The 21,688-nt window shown below is 41.7% G+C and overlaps 1 protein-coding gene across 1 annotated transcript in view; it reads right to left on the bottom strand.

Annotated features, from left to right (window-relative positions):
• LOC105207885 (alpha-mannosidase 2) overlaps positions 1-21,688 on the bottom strand; it is a 154,406-nt gene that overhangs the window by 104,570 nt on the left and 28,148 nt on the right. The gene's annotated exons all lie outside the window — the stretch shown is intronic.

Below are 21,688 nucleotides of genomic sequence, written 5' to 3' on the forward strand. Positions count from 1 at the left end.
GCGCGAATGCGGAGTAGAACCATTGCGTATACACGCCGAACGAGACGTCAACGGCCGAACGTTTCCGCGTTATTTTTGGCATCATCAAGATAACGTCTTCGCGGAAACGAGCTTTTCGCGCTATGATAAGAGATGCGGTAAGATTTTCAATGAACATCTCCCTGTCGCAGGAAGATCAGATATCTAAATATTTCAAGGAAAAGTTAAAATACATACGAACATTGATTTTAAGAAAATTGATCTAAAGAAGTTAAGAATATACGAACATTAAGAGGTCCAAATTAAATTTCAATTTTACGTTGAGAAAAAAAATTGTTGAAAAAATTAAAATATTTAGTTCGATACGATAAACTAAACATTGGTTTGATTCAATAATTATTTTAGTTGCACAAAAAAAAGATGTAGCTTATTCATGTCAATCATTCAGATTTTTTCAAATCAAAAAATTAACTAAGCCAACTCAATATTTAGTTGAACGCGTATCGAACTAAATATTTTAGTTTTCCAACAAATGCTTTATCTCAGTGTACAAATTACAAATTAAAGTACAAATGCGTAATGTACCGACACGGAATATCCTTATTCAATACACTTCAAACTTTGGAATTATAACTTCTTTGATAAAGATGGCACGAAGCAATCACGTTTATATTAAATTATAATCACATTAGACATTGTTAGACATATAAAATCTGTATTCATATTCATATGCAGTTCGTGATTCCGTTGAAGGTCTGTTAAGTATTCAAGCTACTGTATATTCAAGTAAGACTACTTGGAATAAACTTGGAGCAGTGAAAGCGGAAATCTGAACTCGTATAGAGTTCATGCTGTCTAGGAAAATTGTGAAACTCGGTTGTAGTTTCAACGGGAGGAAGAATCGACTGTCAGGAGAGTTCGCTAAAATTTCAATGGAAATCGGAGGAAGTTGGTAATATTCGCAAAAAAACACTGTCTGCCCCGGGACGAGGAAAGTTCGCGATATTTTTCAATGAAATTCGCGATACCGCGAGTAAACAGGAACGTTAGAAAAAAAAAGCGCTGGACCGCTCTGTATCCGCGTATACAGCTGAAGTTTCGCGACGAAGGACTACAAGAATATAATTATATATTTATCCTGCTCGCGCGGCGAAACTTGGAATTAAAACTTTCAAGCTAAAACTTCAAATTAAAACTTCATTTCGAAATCTCCAATTAAAAGTTCGAATTAAAACTGACAAGCACGAGAAAGGGAAAACGCACGATCATCGTGGTTTTCTGTTTCTTCGTCGGGTAATAACTTGCGCTGCTAACAACCGCAATCAGTATAGTGGAATGAAGAGAGAGAGAGAAAGAGAGACCGAGCTCGCGGAGTTGATTCGCGACTCATATATGGAGGGAATATACGCTGTTCCCGGCGAGGCTGCACCCGTGACCCACTGTGTGTGTATCATTTACACAGGCAGTCATTCACGTCAGTCGAGAACGCGCGCAACGTTAATCCGGCGCGTACAGCAGAGAACCGAGGACGTAAATGGCGTCAGCGGGCGGTCGAGTTTCTACGTTATTTCGGTCGTTACCCGCCATGCGAGTATAACGTCACCGACGACTGTTTGCACATTACCCCAACCGTGGCTCGAAAGCCGCGAAATTCGCGAAGGAATTGGGTTGACTCGACCGAAGTTAGACCGCGCGCACGCATCAACTCGCTTCCGAATTAATAATGATGGCAAGTTAAATTAAGGTAGAGTTAATATTGCATTCGGAGGGGAGAGAGAGGAGACAGAAAATTAGATCGAGAGGGTAAGATCGACGTGCGCTCGTGGAATCGATAGTTTTAAACGCGCACCTGGGTCAAGTGCCTATGTCCTTGAAGAACTTGCTGAAGAACTCGGGAACTCCGCGCGAACTTCGAGAACGTCTACTGGGTCTTGAGAGGATTACAAGGAAAGTACGTAAGAGACAGGATGATAAATGTAAGACTGACGCACGGGGCTCTGATCATCTTCGGAGTGATTCTTATCATAATCGCGAGATCTACCCCTTTTTGCTAGATCTACAAGGTAAAGAGACGAGCGTCAATATCATTTGAAATATAATTTTTCTATATAAGATGCTTTAAAACAAAAATTACTAAATGTTTAATAGTATTTTAAAAAATTGCTTTTACTTGTGCGTTGCTCGTTTCTCCCTTAGCTTTGTATAATAGTCTACAAATATATGAAAATTAAAATTCTACTTTGCAACCAAAGGTAAATCTTCGAAAATGACTATTTTTTTCTTACAATTGCTCTCGCGTCCGATCAGCCCGTAAAAAGCAATGGAATCGTGTGCCAAAAAAAAACGCGCTTCGATATGTTATAAATACCATTATAAATGTAGTTCGTGGTTTAACCAGCTTTATTTCTCGAGTACTACGCCACGCAGAGAACTCGGGGCTGTGGCATAATCGTCTTACACGCTACACGGTTCCCAGGGGCGTCGCTTTGAAGCGTAAACGGCCGAAAAAACGCTGAAAAAGACAACAACTGGCCGCGAACAAAGCCGAGCGCGCATCGCACCGGCATGGGCATCTTTTCCCTCGCCCGATCCTTAGTCGATGCAAATGCACGTGTTGCCGCTCTCCGGCTGTTTTTTCTTCTTTTTATTATTATTTTTTACATCGCGCGGGCGCGCGCGCGCGCGATGCATCTCCGCGAGCACAGGCTGCAGCATCGTCTGGGCAAGTTAATTTTCAAACTACGTCGATGCACACTGCAGCCCCGGATCCTTTGATGCACTTTGATCCTTGACGCTGAAATATTGCTGTGCAAAAACGGCGAATGGAACAGGAGTTTATCGATCGAGCGACAAGGTTAATGTATCGCTGCTCCACACCCACACTGTATTTCCACCAGCAAAATATTTATGACATTCATTTTCGAGAAAGGAGCGCGAGTGCGCTTGTTACGTGTACGTGCGGCCGGGCGTGCGCTCGCACGCGGATGTGCGCGTATAATTGAAAATACGCTGTTACGAATTCCCTTTAAACCAAATACTCTTGATCGCGTTTGCTGTTTTTTTGTTTTCCGCGACGTCTGTTGTTATCGAACGCGATAAACGCCGCGCCGCGCGCCGGCCGCGCCGTATCGTAACGCAAACAGCTCAAATTAATTATTGGGAGGCACAGGGAATTATAAACAATCTGATTTATCCTGCCGTCATTATTGCGTTTGATCGTATTATTGATTTCGCGTCAATATTCTGTTCCTAGGACATTTCTGCGCTATAGCGTTTCATTGTTTTACTTGCTTATGGAATTAATTTCATTTTATTCAATCAAAAATTATAACAAATATGATGTACAAAGGATACGCGTACATCATACTTTTTTCATTTTATTCGTATAAAAAATTTTTTTTAAATCTCATACATTAACATCTTTTTTCATCGTACCTTATTTTAATCGATCTAATCTCGTGAAACCAAGTAACGTGTACGAAACTCTCTGTGAAATGGCAGAACAGAACTGTTCGTTCGCGGTATCAGCGTCGAAGTTCAAAGATGAGTGGTTTACGAGGCCGAGCATCTGGCTACCAATCACTACGGCCATTTGGCAACACATGCGTCCGGGACAAGATCACGCTAACCAGTACACGTTACGAAGGGTACGGAGGTTTAAACGTGGTCGGAAGATTGTCCGGCCCTCGAGTAACGACGAGGGCCATACGAGAAATCACGACGGGGACAGGATGAAGCCAAAGAGCGCCGCAATTGCGGGGGGAAGGGGGGGAGGAGGAGGGTAGTTAAGGCCTGATTTATTTGGCAATTTGGCGCGGGTTCCCGTAACCGCGGCTTTTCGGAAAGTTAGTGAATTCTTTCGGGTCACTTCTCAACTGGGACAGCCGCCAGACTATCGCGACGTTTCATCCGCTTATGGCACTTTTGCAGCGCTACTTGTCGCAAGCGGGAAAGAATTGTCGAATTGCGATCACTATCGACGCACTTGCGAGACATCTGTTACATTATTTCGAAAAAAAAGGGATATAGGACCGTAAACAAAAGAAAATCATTTTCAGGAGTTCAGAAAATGTTTGTATGATAAATAAAAGATCGTTGAAAATGCTTTACTATTTTCCTTCTTTTTTTTAACTTTCTTTTTTCCTACCATATTGCTTTTCTCAATAGCGAGATATGTTGCAATGCGCATCCGACCGATGCGATCGTCGCTCTCTCTTTCTCTCTCGTGACAAAAGGTTATTAAATGTCACGGAGTTTTCCTACGGTTGGAAAACTCGAGCAGGCAAGTAAACCACTCGCGGATCTTGTTATATATCACGACTTGGAATTGGGTTGGTCTAGAGAGGAACGATCGTCGGTATGGGAATAGAGAGAGCCGCGCGAATGCCGATGCATATTTCACGACGATCCTTAATTTCGCGAATCGCCCCATACAAATCGCGCTACCTTTAAAGGAGAGAGAGAGAGAGAGAGAGAGAGAAATTCTTTTCCCGGGCAACTCCGACTTAACGTTAAAAAACTTTGCGGTAATCTTTGATTACAATTTCTCGCGTTTTAGCGAGAGATCATCTTTTATGTTCGGGAAAGTTAAAGTTAAACGAGTCAGCGTTATGCAAATAAAAGCGGGAACTTTTTCACAGAGCGCAGCGAAGATTCCTCCGCGGAGAAAGATACGGGCGTAGCGATATAAACGTAAGCGAGAACGCGCGCGTTTGTAAGAGAGCGGATGACTTTTCAGAAATTAATCTACCGAGTTCCACCTTGAAATACGAAAATGCGATTAAATTTTCGTGTAAAAGTAATCGTATAAGGATTGCTGGAACAGCGATTTCGCAGTTGGAGAAACTGAGCCAAGAGAGGCTAACGAAAGAAGAAGAAGAAGACGGCGCGCGGCGGATCAAAATCCCCGTGTACTTGGAACGACGCCACGTATTATCGATGATCGAGAGATCGTGCCGGCGAAAAGGGCAGAGCGAAGCGCGTCGGCCCGAGGTCTTCGGATCACGGTCATAAATCGTCGGGCAAAAAAATTCGCTGAGACGAACGACGATGACGCCGAAAAACGCCGACCGGGAAAGGGGCGATCGCGCGAGAAATAATAATTCGCCAAAATGGAATCGCTGTTAAATGCAGTTACAACAATTTTTCGCGAATTTATGGCTCAGGAGAGAAGGCGAACATTCTCCTCTCTGGAACACCGAGAATTTAAGCAAGTCATAAATTTGACTGCTAACGTTATAAATTAGCAAATTAACTTGAAAATCCTTTCAGTTATTAATTGAGGACGGATAACGTAAAATTTTCTGCTTTTACCGTTATCGAGAAACTAAACTAAACTAAAACGTGCTTTCTCGCGCGAAGACGGCGATTCCGTCTTTGACGTGGAATGCATTTCTTTTTTTTTTTTTCGTCGTGACTACTTTGTCTCGAGGCAACGACGCAAAACGTAATGACCCCGTGGTCCTTCCTGCAATGCGCAAGATACACTCGTTCGCGCGGAACGACAAGGCGACTTAACTCGCGACCGGATCGATAACCAATATCCAGAGAAACTGGATCTCCTCGCGTGGAAGACTCCTTTTCGCATACAGGTAGGTATGTACCTGAGGCACCTTCTCGTTGCCTTATCCGCGCACGTACGATATTATAGGCGTGCATTAGCCGCGCGACGGATATACTTGCACCCCGTCATCATAATCCGATACATGCGGCGCGCGTAGGCGTCCCATTTTCGTAACTTTGCATGTGTTGCGCATGCTTCTTGTAAGCAATCTCGAGCGTGTCGAGATGACTTTTAAAACGCGAGCCGGTGAGCCGACGCAAGACTCATCGCGTCTCTAGAAATTAACGTAGCACACAGAGACGATAACTCTATATTACGGTAGCAATAGTAAAGAATATAACAACCCTATCGGTGACAGATATTTAGTTAGAGAATCGTGCGCGTGAATAAATTTCACGAGAAAATACACGAACCTAATTGGCGACGGATAACATCTCTCGTAACTTCGAATCAATGTCGCTCGCTATGTTCTCCGCTCCGCAAGAACGGGCCAGGATCACTCGCAATAAATTACAGGTGCGAGGAGGAAGGAGAAAAAGGAAGTGCAGTTTCGCGATAATCGAGGGGGATCGAGGGAGGTCTGGAAAGAGACTGCGCTTAAAGGTCGTATTTTATGACGAAGCGAGACGGGCATAACCGCGAGGAGGAGGAGAAAGCGGAGGAAGAGAGAGAGAGAGAGAGAGAGAGAGAGAGAGAGAGAGAGAGAGAGAGAGAGAGAGGTGGGCCGGACGTACAGATGAGTAAAAAGAGACCGCGGTGTAATTATACGGGTGCGATGATACCGCGGTACGAAGGTCCGTTCGAAAAGCAAAAGTAATCGGTCGAATCGATAAGCGGACGTGGAAGCTCTTTCCCTTCCGCATCGGGCGCAACCGCGTCGCTCTCGATTCTTTTTCCTCGTGCCCTCCTCTTTTGTTCGCCCTTCCCTCTCTTCCTCCCACGCCCCTTCCTCGTACCACGCGAATGCTGTATTCTGAATTCAATCCGGTGTACGGACCCAGAAAATTCTGGTCATATTCACCCCGATGCGGCTCCATATTCCGCCCCGGAAGCGAAATCCCTTAATACTGCGAGAGAGAGATTACCGATAATTTTTCTGTTACTTTTTTATTAAACACGAGAGTTTGCTTGGACACGAGGCGATTCGATATTATTAATTTCATTAATTTAATGAAGAAATAATGCGTACTACCAATTTTAAACACGTGAAAGAACATCGCTGTAGCATGGAATTTTCTTTGAATTGTTATTCAAAACAAAAAAATCACATAATTTTTTAAATTATGAGATAAGAATCGGAGATGTATCGTATTAACTATTGTTAACTGTATATAATTTCTTGTATAAATTGCACACGATAATTGATATCGTTTTACAATCGCTAAAAAGCCACTTTGTTGCGAAAACAGTTTGAATTGAGAAAAAATAATTTATTTTTAAACAGAAAAAAAACTTTTCCATGAAACTACGTTCCAATTTATCTGTACCGTTAGCACGATATTAATAAGCGCTTATAAAACAACGCTTTTTTTTGTTCAAATTGTACATACGTCAATCATGGAAACATAGGAGAATTTTGACAACAGAAAATTTGACGATAATTAAACCATCAAATTTCCAAATTTCGCCGAAAGCGGTTCTCCCAGTTCCCCGTATCGACGAGAGCGACTGGTCCATTCTCTCTTACCCCCTTGAGCTGTGATTAACGAAATCACGATGCCGTTCATTAGGAAGATCCGGCGAAACTATTTCTCTGAGGTTTCGTGCCGCCCGGTGGCTGCTGCACCGGGGATTTCATCGTGATGCAGTTTCAAGCTCACCCTCCAGGCGACTGTAGCAACGGCGAAGGAACGAGCGGACAATGCACACGTAGTTTCGTGCTCTCCGATTTTGCGACCGCGGGTTCCAAAGGGACTGTTTAAGTCCCGTCATTAAGCTCGTAAGCACGGTTCTAATGCCGGGACACAAAGACGGGAAACGTACAACAGAAACCGAAGCGGAGAGAGCAAGCTGACGCTACAACCCCGGGAAATCAGCAAACTGCATCGCGCACGTGCATAATTGGCTACACCGTCATTATAATCTTTTATTGCAAGCCAAAGTAGATAGAGAGAGAGAGAGACGTAGAAATTTGATAATAAAAGTTCACCATCAAAGATGAAACTTTAATTCTCTTATCTAAAACGAAGGAATCAAAAGTTACTTTTCTTTCTGATATATTTACAAGAGAAATCTCTAAATGTTCGCAAATGAACGTAATGCTTCATAAATTCGCACCCAAATGCACAACAGTATATACGCATGTGTTTATGCGCGCGTTACGTTTAATCTCGATTTTACTTTAGCTATTACTTTACTGAAAACTATTATTCAAATTGCATTAGAAATGTGCGCCCTAATTACAAACAAACTGTCAGTTTATGTAAGATTGGAGAAGACGATTGCGCATCGATGGTAAATTAGGGTCGTTAGAGAGGTGCCAATATCGGGTCTGTTAACAATGCAACAACAATCGTTAACTCGAAATACGTGTTAGAAAGTAGGTTAACTGTAGTGGATACTGCAGATCGTGTATATAAGCGGTCGACATCACGGTGCATTCGCGTTACCAGATAACCAAAACGATTACACAATATCTGAACGTTCCTAATTATAACGACTATTTCTCCGTGCGCAACGACGCCCTTCCGATAAGAAACCCGTTTTACGCGCGGCCGATAAGAGGCACCCATCTCGGTGTACTCCGTTCCGATAAATATGATAAACAAGATGCGGACCCGACAAATTCTGCGCTTTTCGCTTGACGTAATTAACGTCATGAGCGTATACGTATAAATTTAACGACTGCTTTATTATTATATTCGCCCGTTTTCACGACACACCATTACGCTAAATTATAATCGAACGAGATAACCGAGCGATTGTATTTGCCGCATTAATGGGCCCATTAAGGAGACCCGATATTAAAACTATTTCCCGGTAAAATTACACGACGGCCAAATGACTCAGAGCCGCCAAATTATCCCGCGGTGCAATTACCACGAGCTGGCTGGTTGGCCGTCTCTCTCGCTCTTTCTCTTCCGATTAGGTCTCTGTTAGAATTCCGCTAAGTTCGGGCGAGCTAGGGCTCCGTTAGAGAAGTGGGTTACAACAAAGTTACTCTCAATTAAATCTGGCACGATTTTCAGTAGCGCGGGAGAGAGCCTCGGCTAAATTGAATTCTATGTTTGAACATTAGTCGTCTTATACGTGCTCTTAATTAACGCTTGTAGTCGATGTAACTTCCAACGCGGGATAAAGAGACGCCCTAACGATGGGGGCACGTGCTTAGATCGTGTTATTAAATTTAAGTTACTGCAATTAAACCGAGATCTGATCTAATAAGTGCTAGAGGCGGAGGGAAGCGTGCCTAAATAACGTTTTATATCGTATATCAGAAACACGTGTAGAAGGGAAAATATCGCTTGCAGTGCTATGCTTAATAAATTACATATCTTTGAAAATGATTTCTACGATTTTTTGTACGGCGTTACACGTCGCATACGTTGAGCTTTTAACGAAAGCTCTTCCTCTGGAAAAAAAGTGGCCCAGGACGACGACGTGGCGCATCGCGTTTCCGAGTCAAGAATCGAAAGTGTGTACATGGCACTGCATTACCCCCGAAAGTCACCCCGCCGCGTCGGTCGTTGTTGCGCGACGAGCGCACACGAAACGTCCTCGCGCTCCGGTGCCGCTCTTCCGACCGCGCTCGCCTCGAAATGGTAGCTTTGTGGCGTGACTCGCGGCTGTAAATCAGTATCCACACCCTCCCCACGACGTAACCGCCATCGTAATCCCTTCACCCCGGAACGTTATAAATGCCGTCGTGCTTCCTATGCACACCGCGCGCAATAACGTGACGTCGACGGACGGCGGCGCGGCGTCACGGTTTCAACGTTAGCCTGCATATTTGATTCCGAATTAAACGATCAGAGAACGAATTTCTCACTTGAGGGCTAAACGTCATATCCCATTACTCCACACTGACTGTGAGAGAAAAAGTTACTAAATTTTAATAAATATCTGTTGGGACAGTTTGCAATGAAAGATTTACTAAATGTAAATATTTTATAGTTTACTCATTGTCAGTGCGAGAATCACTAATTTAATTTAACTATCGTTTCATTTATTGAGTAAATATTTTTGTAACGTAAGTAAATTGTATATTTAAATAAGAACTTATTAAAATTCAGCAATCTTTTCTCTCGGTGTATTAATAATAAAACGACAAAACTTCTTGAAATTTTTAAAGACTTGAAACTTCGTCAAAATCAATAATAATGGAAAATACTCAAGAATCTCAAAATGTTAAAAGACAAAAAAGACAAGCATATCGTGTAGATAAAATGGTATCTCCTCTTTTAATTGAATTGTTTCTAGTTCGAATTCTTGAATAAATGTAAAAAGAGATCCAGGAGGAGATTCCAAACTCGGAGACTCAAATAATTTTACAATAAATCCTGTCGGAGGATAATCCTCGTAAAACAGGTTTTCAGACAAATTTACAAACTTGCAAAATGATCCACGTGAAAGCATTCGGACTGTGATATCTCTCCGCGCTGATTTTTCTCACGCGTGACGGCCTTTACGTTGCGCATCGCGAGGCCGTGACTCGCGATAGAATCAAGTTTCGCGAGCGGAGGATTCGCGCGAGGATTCTCCGGCGCTGCGCGGCGTCACGTCAGGAAAGTTTTCGAGCCGGTGAATGCATTCTTGCGAATATGACGTCTTTCTCGGGCAACGGAGTTCTCGCCGCGAAAGTAGATACGCGTTCGTGGCGGGCGTGCGCGCGCGCACGGCTTCATCGTCGATTATATTTTTCTCCATTCTATTCCGCCGCGATATTACGGGCGTTACGCTCCACTGTAATTTCTGTGTGCACCGCTTTATTTATGACCCGGACCGCGGCCGCCGACTGCACGACCTTAGCGCACGCAGAGGAAAAGGAAGAGAAACAAAAAGAGAGAAAGAGAGAAAAGGAGAGAGAGAGCGAAAAGAGAAGAGAAACCGTTTCGCTGTCCCTGTTCAACTCCGGCAATAAAGATGTTACTTCCTCCGCCTAACAAATACTTATTTACATCCTGCTACATTTTTCATCCTACCGCCTTCGACTAGGCGCGCCTTTTTGCACGTAACGATTTCACCGTCGTCGTGCGGGGAATCAGAAATGAATTCTCCATCTTTCCCGCTATATGATCTTGCTCTCCGTTTCGAATTGCGAATATTCGAGAAACTACACGATACAGAATCAAGAGTTATTTATGAAATAATTCGTTCATTATTATATATCGAGCTATACGTGCTACCTGCATTCGGCATTGATTGCGTAATCAGGTAAAACCGTCCTGTCTGCGCACGAGCAATCTCTTTTTCATACGAAAAAGGAAAGTTGCTATATCCTATTATTGCGTATATGGGATTAATCTTACGCGAAATGAAACCAAGGGATTTAAAAATCAAGCAAATTTTCCGAAGCTAATTTAATAAATTCCTTCAAACCACCATAGATTTCAAAAATTTTTCCGCTAATCTGTAACTGGCAAAACTACTTTCGAACGCGCTACGTGCTCGCTTTCAGATACGCAATCTCATCGTCAACTTTTAGATGCCTACGCTTTCTGCAACGTTTGCAAAGAGGAAGGAAAAAAAAGGGACACTCAAACTTTGACCTTAACTAAGGTAACTTCATCCAGCGATTAAATCGTTGTCGGAGGCAGAGAGTAAAGCTCGCGCGTTAAGTATTAAAGCTCCTTTAAAATTATGATTCCTTCCTGTACTCTCTCTCTCTCTCTCTCTCTCTCTCTTTGTAAATAGCTCGACGAAACTCTCGTAATATAACCTCGCTTAAATTTCCACCCTCCATAGAAATTTCATTTTGACGAGCGCGAAACAAGGGTAAAGTACGGAAGTGTACGATATTATGCGCGACCACGGGATGCATTTCAATAAGGATTGTATACCTATCCATCTAATCACGATAATCTTGCTTGACATTATTGAAAATTCTTGGCTATCTCTCACATACATAAGTAACTTATGAACGCGGCTTTAATCACGGTGAATTAAGTTGCCTTTGTTGACAAGTTGCACGTATTTAACATGGGAAAGTGACTTTTACGCGTTAGACAAAAGATATCTGGTAATGTACGTTTCGTTTCAAGAGAGAGATTTATTAGTCCAAATATAAGAGACGCGACGGGATAAAAAAATCTAGCTGCTACAACAAAACCGCAACGAAAGATTTAATAATATGTCGTCTGTTTCGAGAGGATGAGATTCATTAGATGCGACGGCGAAAAGAATTCTAGCTGTTACGACCAGCGAAACAAAAATCATATCAGCCCGTGGGGAATGTGTAACTTACGAAGGCGTGACACGAGACGACGCTAATACAACTTTCAAACGACCCACCTCATCGAGTATCGAATATTGTGCCAATATATCGGCCGATATCTGCACATGTTTCATAACATGAGAATTGTTCGCCATATGCCGCGCCGTCCGAATAGGGACAGCGGGTTCGTGTCTCCGTGCTAACGTGGCGAATGAGGTGGACGAGATCGTGATCGACAAGCCGACATTGTCGCCCGTGCGGGCGAGAGAGGAGAGAAAAATGGAAAATCGTCGTCACGCAAAGCACACCTTCCGTTTCGACGTTGACAATGGGCAGCCTCCGGACGTTCCTTTTTTCTACGCTTTCGATACGCGTCGCGTCGACTGCGCGCCAAGATAAATCACATCGATTATTACTGCGCGGTAAATTTGAAAAGCTGACGACGTTTTTCGAGCCGCCGCCGGCCGCTGCGTTCGCCCTACGAACGAAGGAGGATTTTATCTTCGCGTCGCTCGTCGCGTCGTCAACGAAGAAATAAAATTGATTAGAAAAGAATTTTTAATTTTAACATCGCCCGACGCGCAATGAAACTTCTATTATCTGAAGTATTTCGCAAAACATCGAAAATATTACTCGTACGCGCAAAATAATTGCTCGTCGCAACAGCAAAGTAAACGTCATTAATTTTATATTCATAAAGTCATATCATTTCGATACGAAGCTAAAGACGGATGAAAAGGGAGAGAGAGCCTCAAAGAGTTAAATCTAAAATCGATATAATATCTCTTTAATTCCGTTCGCCATCGTGAGTGCAGTGGTCAAAGAAATTTCGTTATATCTGTTTACCGAGACGTAGCTAAAGCGATGAATAAGTAATATACCACTTTGAATAGCGGCGCGCTATTTCTACGCATTCCGCGATCTACGAGCGTGAAATCGCGAAACACAGAACGATTTCCGCACGATTTCCATTCGCACGGATCGTCAAGGATTGAATTTAATTCTATTTCGTTGCGCACTCCACAAATCTACGGACAAGTAGACTTGATTCCTCTCGCTCCAGTCGTAACCGCACGCTGACAATCTGACGGATGCATTATCGATGCGCCGATGAAAATGCATCGCACGAATATAAATCGCGGTTGCGACTCGCCACAAAGCCGTCGGGGTGCTTCCGTCCCGTCCATTTTTATCCATTTCCAGTTCGGAGCGGAGAAAAATCACGCGACGCCGTTCGAATACGAAGAATCGTACGTTATGCTCTATTCCTACGGTAAACATACGGTCGCCCACCGTGGCGATAAAATTTGTGCTTTGGGTGATATAAAAGATAATATAAAAAGATAATGTGCTATCACAGAGAAAATCGTGCTTCACGTACAATAATCGTATCACACGTGCGTTCAATAAATCGATGATCTTTGATGTCGAAAGAAAAAAAAAAAAAATGTTCAACTTGTAAGATTTAATATTCTGATAATCGAAATTCAGCGTTTTACCACAAACGTTTAAAATTAGCTCGATGCGTGTTGAATAGTAATGTTTTCAGATACGTAAACCAATTATTAAAAATAGGTATCTATTTATTTCAAGCAATTAGCGATAATCGAATTTCAATCCCTGTGCTTTTTAAACGCCGTGGTTTTTTATTCATAAATCGATCGATCGCGACGCGTTGTCCCAATTTTCAGTTTTATTTTCGAAACAACTTATTGAAATGTTCATTTTTGTACCCTTTCGCGACATAAATTAAGTGTATCGTTTGTTGTCAACCACATCTATCAATTACGGTGCCATATTTAGCTGCAACTCATTTATTTACCAAAGTTAGCTGCATAGGAAAAAAGAGGAAGTGGACTTGATTAATTCCCGCGGGTTTCGGCCTGTGCTAATTACGCTAAGTGAGTAGAACAAGTAGGAAAGAAGAGCTAAAAGTAGCTACGGAGGAAATATGCTTTGCCAAAGAGAAATGAGGACAAGAAACACAAGCTGGTATTTTCGACAGAAAATAATAATAAAATCGTAATAATAATATAATACTATTATATATGAAAAAATGTCCAAAATTTTTGCACATTTACGTTCATAAAAACTACTATAAAATAACATTATTGTCTCTAAATAATATTTTTCCATCTACTTTCGATGAATATTTTTGTAATTATAATTTCAATAGTACGCAAATTATAATTTAATGCAAGTGAAAGATAATTCAGAGTACGATTTAAGCAGTTATTTTTCTAAGAAAAGCTGTATATGTTGTAATACCTTAATAATTTTTTAATGAATATGATTCGCTTGTATACAGAAATAATGAAAAACATAATGAAAGCACATATTTCGGTATTATTTTTATATATTTATATTCAACAAATATTTTAAACATATCCGCTTTCTAGAAAAATATAATAAAAACATATTCGCGTATTATTTTTATATTCATTTAATAAATATTTCAACTTTTAACACGATCGCACAGCTTTCGCGGAGATTGCGCATAATTGTTAACTTTTCTACCATGAATGGCGAAAGACTCGTGCGGAAATAAATTCAACAATGAGATAGCATAACGACGGGGATTACGGAGCGGTTATGAGGCGTGTGGTCGGCAGAGATGCCGAAGCGTGCGTGTGCGATAGCGCGCGGTGCCGACGACGTTAGAATTGTACTTAAAACGACCGCGCGAATGAACCCTACGGGTGTACGGGTGAGCCGAGACGACCATGCTTTACGAGCGGAAGAATGTAACTTTTCATTTAGCGTCCATTTCATTTCATAAAGTGTAACGAGTTCCGCTGAGTTACGCGCACCCGTGCGAGATCCGCTCGTAACTCTTCCTTCTCGAAACTGAAACGAAGTGTGTGTATCGCCGTGCGATATAACGCTGGCCACGTTACTGTCCACAGAGTCGGACGAAGCGTCGAGCGATTTCTCACGATTCTTTCCGGATGACGAAAATGCACGATCCCTTGCTGGATGCGAGATAAATCACTTCCAGATGCGAGTAAATATCGCTTAACTCGGAGATAAGTCGGAAAATTGTCCGGAAGTAACCGTGAAGTAACTAGAGATATGATTACGCGTGAAAAACGGCCTGTAATCTTCTTTTATCAAATAAATTTGTATTGAGTGTTTCTCATGTTATTAACTCACAAATTGTTACGCCGTTTTGTCGGCTCTTGCCGGATGTCAAATAAATCACTTCCAGATGCGAGTAAATATCACACGGACATAAATCGGAAAGTTGTCTGAAAGAAACCGCAAAGTAACTGGAGATGTGGCCACACGCGAGAATAACCTCTAATCCTTTCTTTCTTAAAATAGATTTGTATTAAGGGAATATATATATAGAATTCCAGAATCGAAAAATACAATATTTTACGTCATATAAAACTTTATTTTTTTTTTAATGGATAAATAATTGTTTCTGCTTTAAAAACACGTATTTTTATTATTAAAAAATTCCTTCCGTGATCCGAAAATAAGAAATAAAGAAAAAAAAAAATTGTTTACTTTTTAATTTCAAATAATTTATCAAAGCCAAATCGTGGCTACCATACAGATACATGCATTTATTTAGAGAATGCTATTATTATTTATTTATTTTCATATTTATTTTAATTTTGCTCTTGACCTTTTTAAATACAAATATCTATTTTTAAAATAAAAACACGTTATTTATCTATTTCTTTAATAAATAAATAAAAGTTTTACCTGATGTTGAAAAATATCCTATTTTTCGTTAGAATTTTATAATCTCTTAAACATTTTTCAAATTATTATTTAAACTGTTATTTTGTGCGATCGTCGGTTCGAACGTAAAATAAGTAAATTATTTTCAAATGCAAATAAACAAATCACTCCGACATAAATCGGAGAATTGTCTAGAAGAAACCGCAAAGTAACTGGAGATGTGACCACACGCAAGAATAGTTTCTAATCCTTTCTTTCTTAAAATAAATTTATACTAAGTATACTTGAGAAATTATTATCTCGCGAATTGCGTATTATTTAGTTTCATTAATGACTACGTACCTTCGGATTACACGCTACGCAAATGCATCATATTACTGTGCCAGCAAAGCTTGTTCATAATCCACCAAGGCTTTTAGACAAGCAGCGCCCATTAACATAATAATCGTTTCTCTTCGTCAAAGATAATTCGATCCGTTGCCAGAATCGTGCGATACATGTTACATATTCATACGACTACTGACTAATGACATTCGTATGCTTCTCTCTCTGTTTATCTCTATATCTCTCGCAAGCAAAACTGCAGGTGCAAGGTATCCTGCAGCGCCGATATATTACTACGACATCAAAACACGCAAATTATTAATCGATACCGAAACGTTAGCGAGTCGAACAGCAGTCAGATCGGCCGGGAATGAAAATTTCATCGGCAAGCGCCAGCAATCGCGCAAGAGGCGAGTGCAACCAGAAAGCGGTACCGCGCGCGAACTTCGCGAAATGGATCTTTTTTCTCTCGTGTCCGGAACTTTTTTATCGAGTTAAAACTTTTGAGTAGCATGAAGATCGAGATTAAGAGCTCACGGAGCCGTTCCGGCCAATGAGCCAATGCGATGAGCGCACTCGGAATCGATTATTTACGGCAGTTCGGTGAAACGAATGTTATCATAGGGATATCGCGATCCCGCGCGATCGCACGCCGTAATAGCTGAATTGAAATCGAATTAAGAATTTCGCAGGGGGAGGAAACTGAAAGACTCATCGTAGAGTCTCATCGTGCGGAAAGTTCGTACACGTTAATTAGCGTAACCCACGCCAAGTTTATCACCAACGGGATAATCGACCTCGCAGCAGCTTTTTCGTTATCTCATTTGCGCTACCAAATTCAAAAACACAATCAAATTATTTATCACTTTTTTGTTAAAAAAATTAAAGAGAGAGAGAGAGAGAAGGACAGAAACTTTAGAAATTTTTGTAAAGAAAACAGAGTATTTCAATTACATCGAAATTTTTAAAGCGAAATGTAGTGTAGAAAATTTGTAAAGAGGTTAAAAGTTTTTTTTTTTAATCTGTAAATGTGAAAACGTCAATTGATGACTGGAAAAATGGCTAGTTAAATATTAAAGTATTTTTTCCCCAATGAGAGATTTTTAATATATATGTATCTAAATAAAGTTGTAAAAAATATTTGCGCGCGCACAGTTAAAATATTAATAGAACATTATCCAAAATTAGCCAGAGATTAATTGGTATACCAACCGACGCTTAATAGCAGCTATTCTCTTAATAAATGGCTCACTCGTAAAATTTTTATAATAACCTTTATTTAGCAGGGAATTACGTTCCAGCTTACCTTTCAAAAGCTACCCAGCTTGCAATCTAAAAATGTTTCCTTTCGATACGCAGTCGCTAAATTAAAAGGCATAGAGTGGGCCTTATTAAAGCATCAAGCAGAGAGAATGGCGAAAAAACGTAAAATAAAACGCAAAAGTGTGTAAGACGCCGAGAACGATAGCGGTCGCGCTAAAAGCTTTTTAATTACAGAGAGTGTAAACCACTGAGAATGATTATACGATCGACGTCTAAAAGCATATTCTCGCGGCCATTGAACTCGGAAAGATGATTGTAAAAATAAAATTCGCAAAGATATATTGGCAACGAATTTGTGGTTAAATCGACTATGCTCGCGTATTTGCATTTAATTAGTTTTTTTTTCTCTCTTTCATTGTACGAGAATTACTGCTCCATTTTTCAATTTGTTTAATTTCTTACAATAACAATAAACCGTAAATAAGTAACGATGTTCGATTAATATCAGTTTATTTTAACGGCATTAATTATCGCATATTCATTATTATTATTGTTCACTCGATGTAATGTTAAGTGTGTGCAATTAATTATTATTAATTGGATGTTTCCCTGTAGTAAACTTTTCTACGCCTCACAACAATTGCGTAAAAAGTAAGTTTCGGCCAAATAAGAATGGGAAAGGCGAAAATGTTCGCGAAATTGAAACGATGCATCGAGCGGGGGCCGTCCATTACGTCGCTCGCGCGCGTAATGTATCAAAAAGTAATCAGCGCGAGAATCCTGAAATTCTTACGAGAAACTTCCTCCAAGAAGCGGAGAAATTACGGGATGGAAAAATGGACGTGCCCCGGCGCGCATCGCGCGAATTGCGCGGATACGTTATTATTTCACGTGCCGTCGCTGGTACACGCGCTAAGTCGGCGAAATCGAAAATCAATCCGTCCGCCCACGGGGACAACAGACGTGGACGTGATTCGCGGGAAAAGTGCGCAAAGGCGGGAAACAAACGGGCATAACGACAGGACGATCCAATTATTGCGAATACACAGGCGGCCTGGCGCTCGACGCTTGCCCGCCGATAATTTTCATTTGTGCCAAGTGTCCGCGCGGGCAACATTTTCACGCTGTTCAACACCGACAATCCGTAGAATTAACCGCAATTCTCGCGAAGCCTCTCCATCAACGTCCGAACGCGCGCACGCTCGCGTTAAAACCGCTTCGTATAATGACGGAACCGAGAAGATTCAAACAAAAATCGTGCATCGGAATATGTAGGTGACGACTCGCTAGCAATCTGACGGAACGAGGCAAGGCGATTATCCGCTAACTGGAATGCATATACTATTTGAATAAAATCAGGACAGCTCTCGGAGCAGCGGACACACGTCGATAAATTTATATTTGCAGCTTCCGGATGACATAATAAAGAATGGCAAGAACGAGTCTGCGCGCAATGGAACAAAGTCAAATAAAAAGGAGTTCACGGCGTTTGCATCAAAGGAACGAGATTTTGCTGAAAATACAAGAATGAAAATCATTATGTTGGATCATTAAGATAATTACATTGCACTGAAAAAAAAAAAAAAAATTTTAATTTACCGAATTTAATAACAGTTATCGTATTTTTTTCTTCAGTGCAATATAATTATTTTAATAATCCAACGTAATTATTTTTATATCTATAATTACAGCAAAATCGTTCCTTTTACTTCTTCAAATGTGTTTCTTGCGTGCGATTAAAAAACAAAAATGAATCACCGTCAAGAACCTAGATGAGGCGTTCGCGGTTACGGTCCGTAAATCAACTCCGCAATTTGTAAACTTCACTTCAAACGTCGTATTTAAAAGCGGATCTTACACGTGCCGGACACAATCCGGTCTGGTGCCAAGCGCCTCCTCGAGAAGAACCGATGCCGACGAGGCATCCTTTCTTGCCTGCGTTCGATCGCCGACAGGCGGCGACAGGATAATGAGAGTACGAGTGACACTCGGTCCGCTCGATGCGGTCGGAAACGAGTAATTGGTCACGGTCGTTAGTAAACCGTTAGGCACGATACGTCCGCGACGATGCACTCGTCCCTGTTCGTGCATCGGCACCCTCCGTCGGGAGTTGCGCCCTCGCCCACGTTCCGGAAGCGATCTCAAAACGCTTTCTCCGCTCTCCCCGCCGCGCCCCTCGCGCGCACTGTAATTTGCAAATTCATTTCCTCGAACTTCGTTCATCAGACGCGAATTCTACTTCTGCTTCCGCCGTGGATTATTATAACCGGTAATCTAAGACGACGCGACCAAGGAAAACGGAAAAAAAATTCTACCTTAAATAACCCACAGCGTCTTGTTACGATTTATTGTCTCTCGCGGCGGGGGACTCGCAAAACGGCCACGAGTATTTAGCCTCCTTAGCCTCGGAAACGGTCCTTATATCCCGGCTCGCTGTTAACCGTTCGCAGTATCAACGTTGTTCGGAGATACTCGGCGATACCACGTGCTGTTTCAGGACCGAAGTGGATATTTGTGGAGAAATTATTTCGTGCTACCGCAGCGCGGGGACAAGCCGAGAGAGAGAGAGAGAGAGAGAGAGAAAGAGAGAGAGAGAGAGAGAGAGAGAGCCGGCGGGGGTCATCCAACTAGATAACTCGAGGTCGGAGAAACTCGAGTAAGGGGATAACGGAGGAGGGTAACGCTTGGAAGGTGAAGAGGTGATTAACCCGTAACAAGCCGCTCCCTGGGCAACGAGCCGAAATGATCGGCGTGAGATGATGCGTTTGCGTTAAGCCTAGATTCATGAACCATTAACAGGAGCATTATGCATAAGCATCTCGCTTCTCCGCTCGCAGGAAGATTAAATCTTCGTTAGCGATTTTCTTTATTAACTCTCCCGCGTCCACGGCGCGGTAAACGCGTTTACCGCAAGCTTAACCGAGACGTTAGCGATTATAAGGCGTTTGCGTCGGAAATTCTGGGGATGTTCTTGAATTAACGGAATACAGAATTGAATCGAGGAAAAGAACGGCAAATTCCTTCTCGGCTTGGTGCTCCAAGAAAATGGTACTATATGGAAACGTTTTCGACACAGCGCTGAATATCGGGATCTTTGAGTAGCCTGACGTATGTTTACGTATCCAGGGTTGAGTAACTTGCCGCTACGGCTGAGTTATAGCCGGATATTCCAGCTCGTGCGTGCAACGCGATGTGCTTGACGACCGCGAAAAAAGGTCGCCGCACCGCGCCTCGCGGAAAAATGTGAGCTACTTGGCGTGTCGTTCGAGTAACGTTACGGTGGTTATCTCCGAGTACGGTTCTTTGTTCACGTAATGCAATAGATGCATTATTTTCCACGGCGCGATGCGGCGCCTGACTGCGCTTTCAGGTCGACCGTTCGGCGACAATCATCCCCGTTGACGACTTCCATGATTTTGGCGTACAATAGTACAATGTGCAAAGAAAAGAAGCGATAAACTTGATGGCACGAGACTATTTTATGAAAATCGACAGAAACGATTAAAGAACATCTCGTAAAAAGTGAGTATTACGCGAGGGAAATAGGTATCCTAATAATTAAACGATGTGTTCGTGGCTCATGTGGAACAAATACATTTAACAGAAATTTGTTTCACATTTTTGTGCTCACGTAATATTTTATCAGAAACATACATTTACAGCTACTATGAACAAAATAAGTGTGTGGAAATTTTTTTATCTCCAACAGCAGTTAATAAAAACTAAAAAAAAAAAAAAAACGTGAAAAAATAAAATGCAAAAAACAAAGTAAAGTGAAAAACTGATCTGACCTAAATATTATTTATTACGTCATTGTTTATTCATTACTGCACTACTATTTTCCGCTTAATCTTTCAGTTTTATTTTTTTTTTGTGTTTAAGAGCTCGATATAATACTGTAAACTAAAATTTCACGTATACTCACGTATGAATAAATTTTCATTATAAATATACAATATTTAATTAAGAACACTACTTTCCGACTAAAGATCTTAATAGGGATGCTTGTAACATCGAGAGTATTCGACACAGCCCGCAGGATCTTAACTCGGTGCATGGTCGGTCTTACGATCTTCAGCAGATATACCATGTACGTGTACATGCAGTCGGTAAATACAATTCTGGGCGTTTCCACCTCTTACTCTGGAGAGCGACTCGAGGCCGACACGACCGCAGGCCCTTTTCTCACGATCCCGTCTCGCGAGGCGAAAGCCTTTATGGAAACACGATTGCGCAAGCGAGAACGAGCGCGCAACAAACGCCGAGTCACAAACGAACCGAGCGCTGCGCCAAAGCGCGATAGTTACGAAAGACATCGTAAACTATATTACATCCCCGGAGCATTCAATATGGCATTACAGAAATTACGGGTAAATTGTCTGATATTCGTTTTGGCGCGGCGCCAAGTTCGCCGCGTCGAAACGAAGTCAGAATACGAGTCGAACAAACCGCTTCAAGGTACAATTCACGAAAGAGAGAGAGAGAGAGAGAGA

This window comes from Solenopsis invicta, chromosome 3 (genome assembly GCF_016802725.1).
Source record: "Solenopsis invicta isolate M01_SB chromosome 3, UNIL_Sinv_3.0, whole genome shotgun sequence".
NCBI classification, from domain to species: Eukaryota; Metazoa; Arthropoda; class Insecta; order Hymenoptera; family Formicidae; genus Solenopsis; species Solenopsis invicta.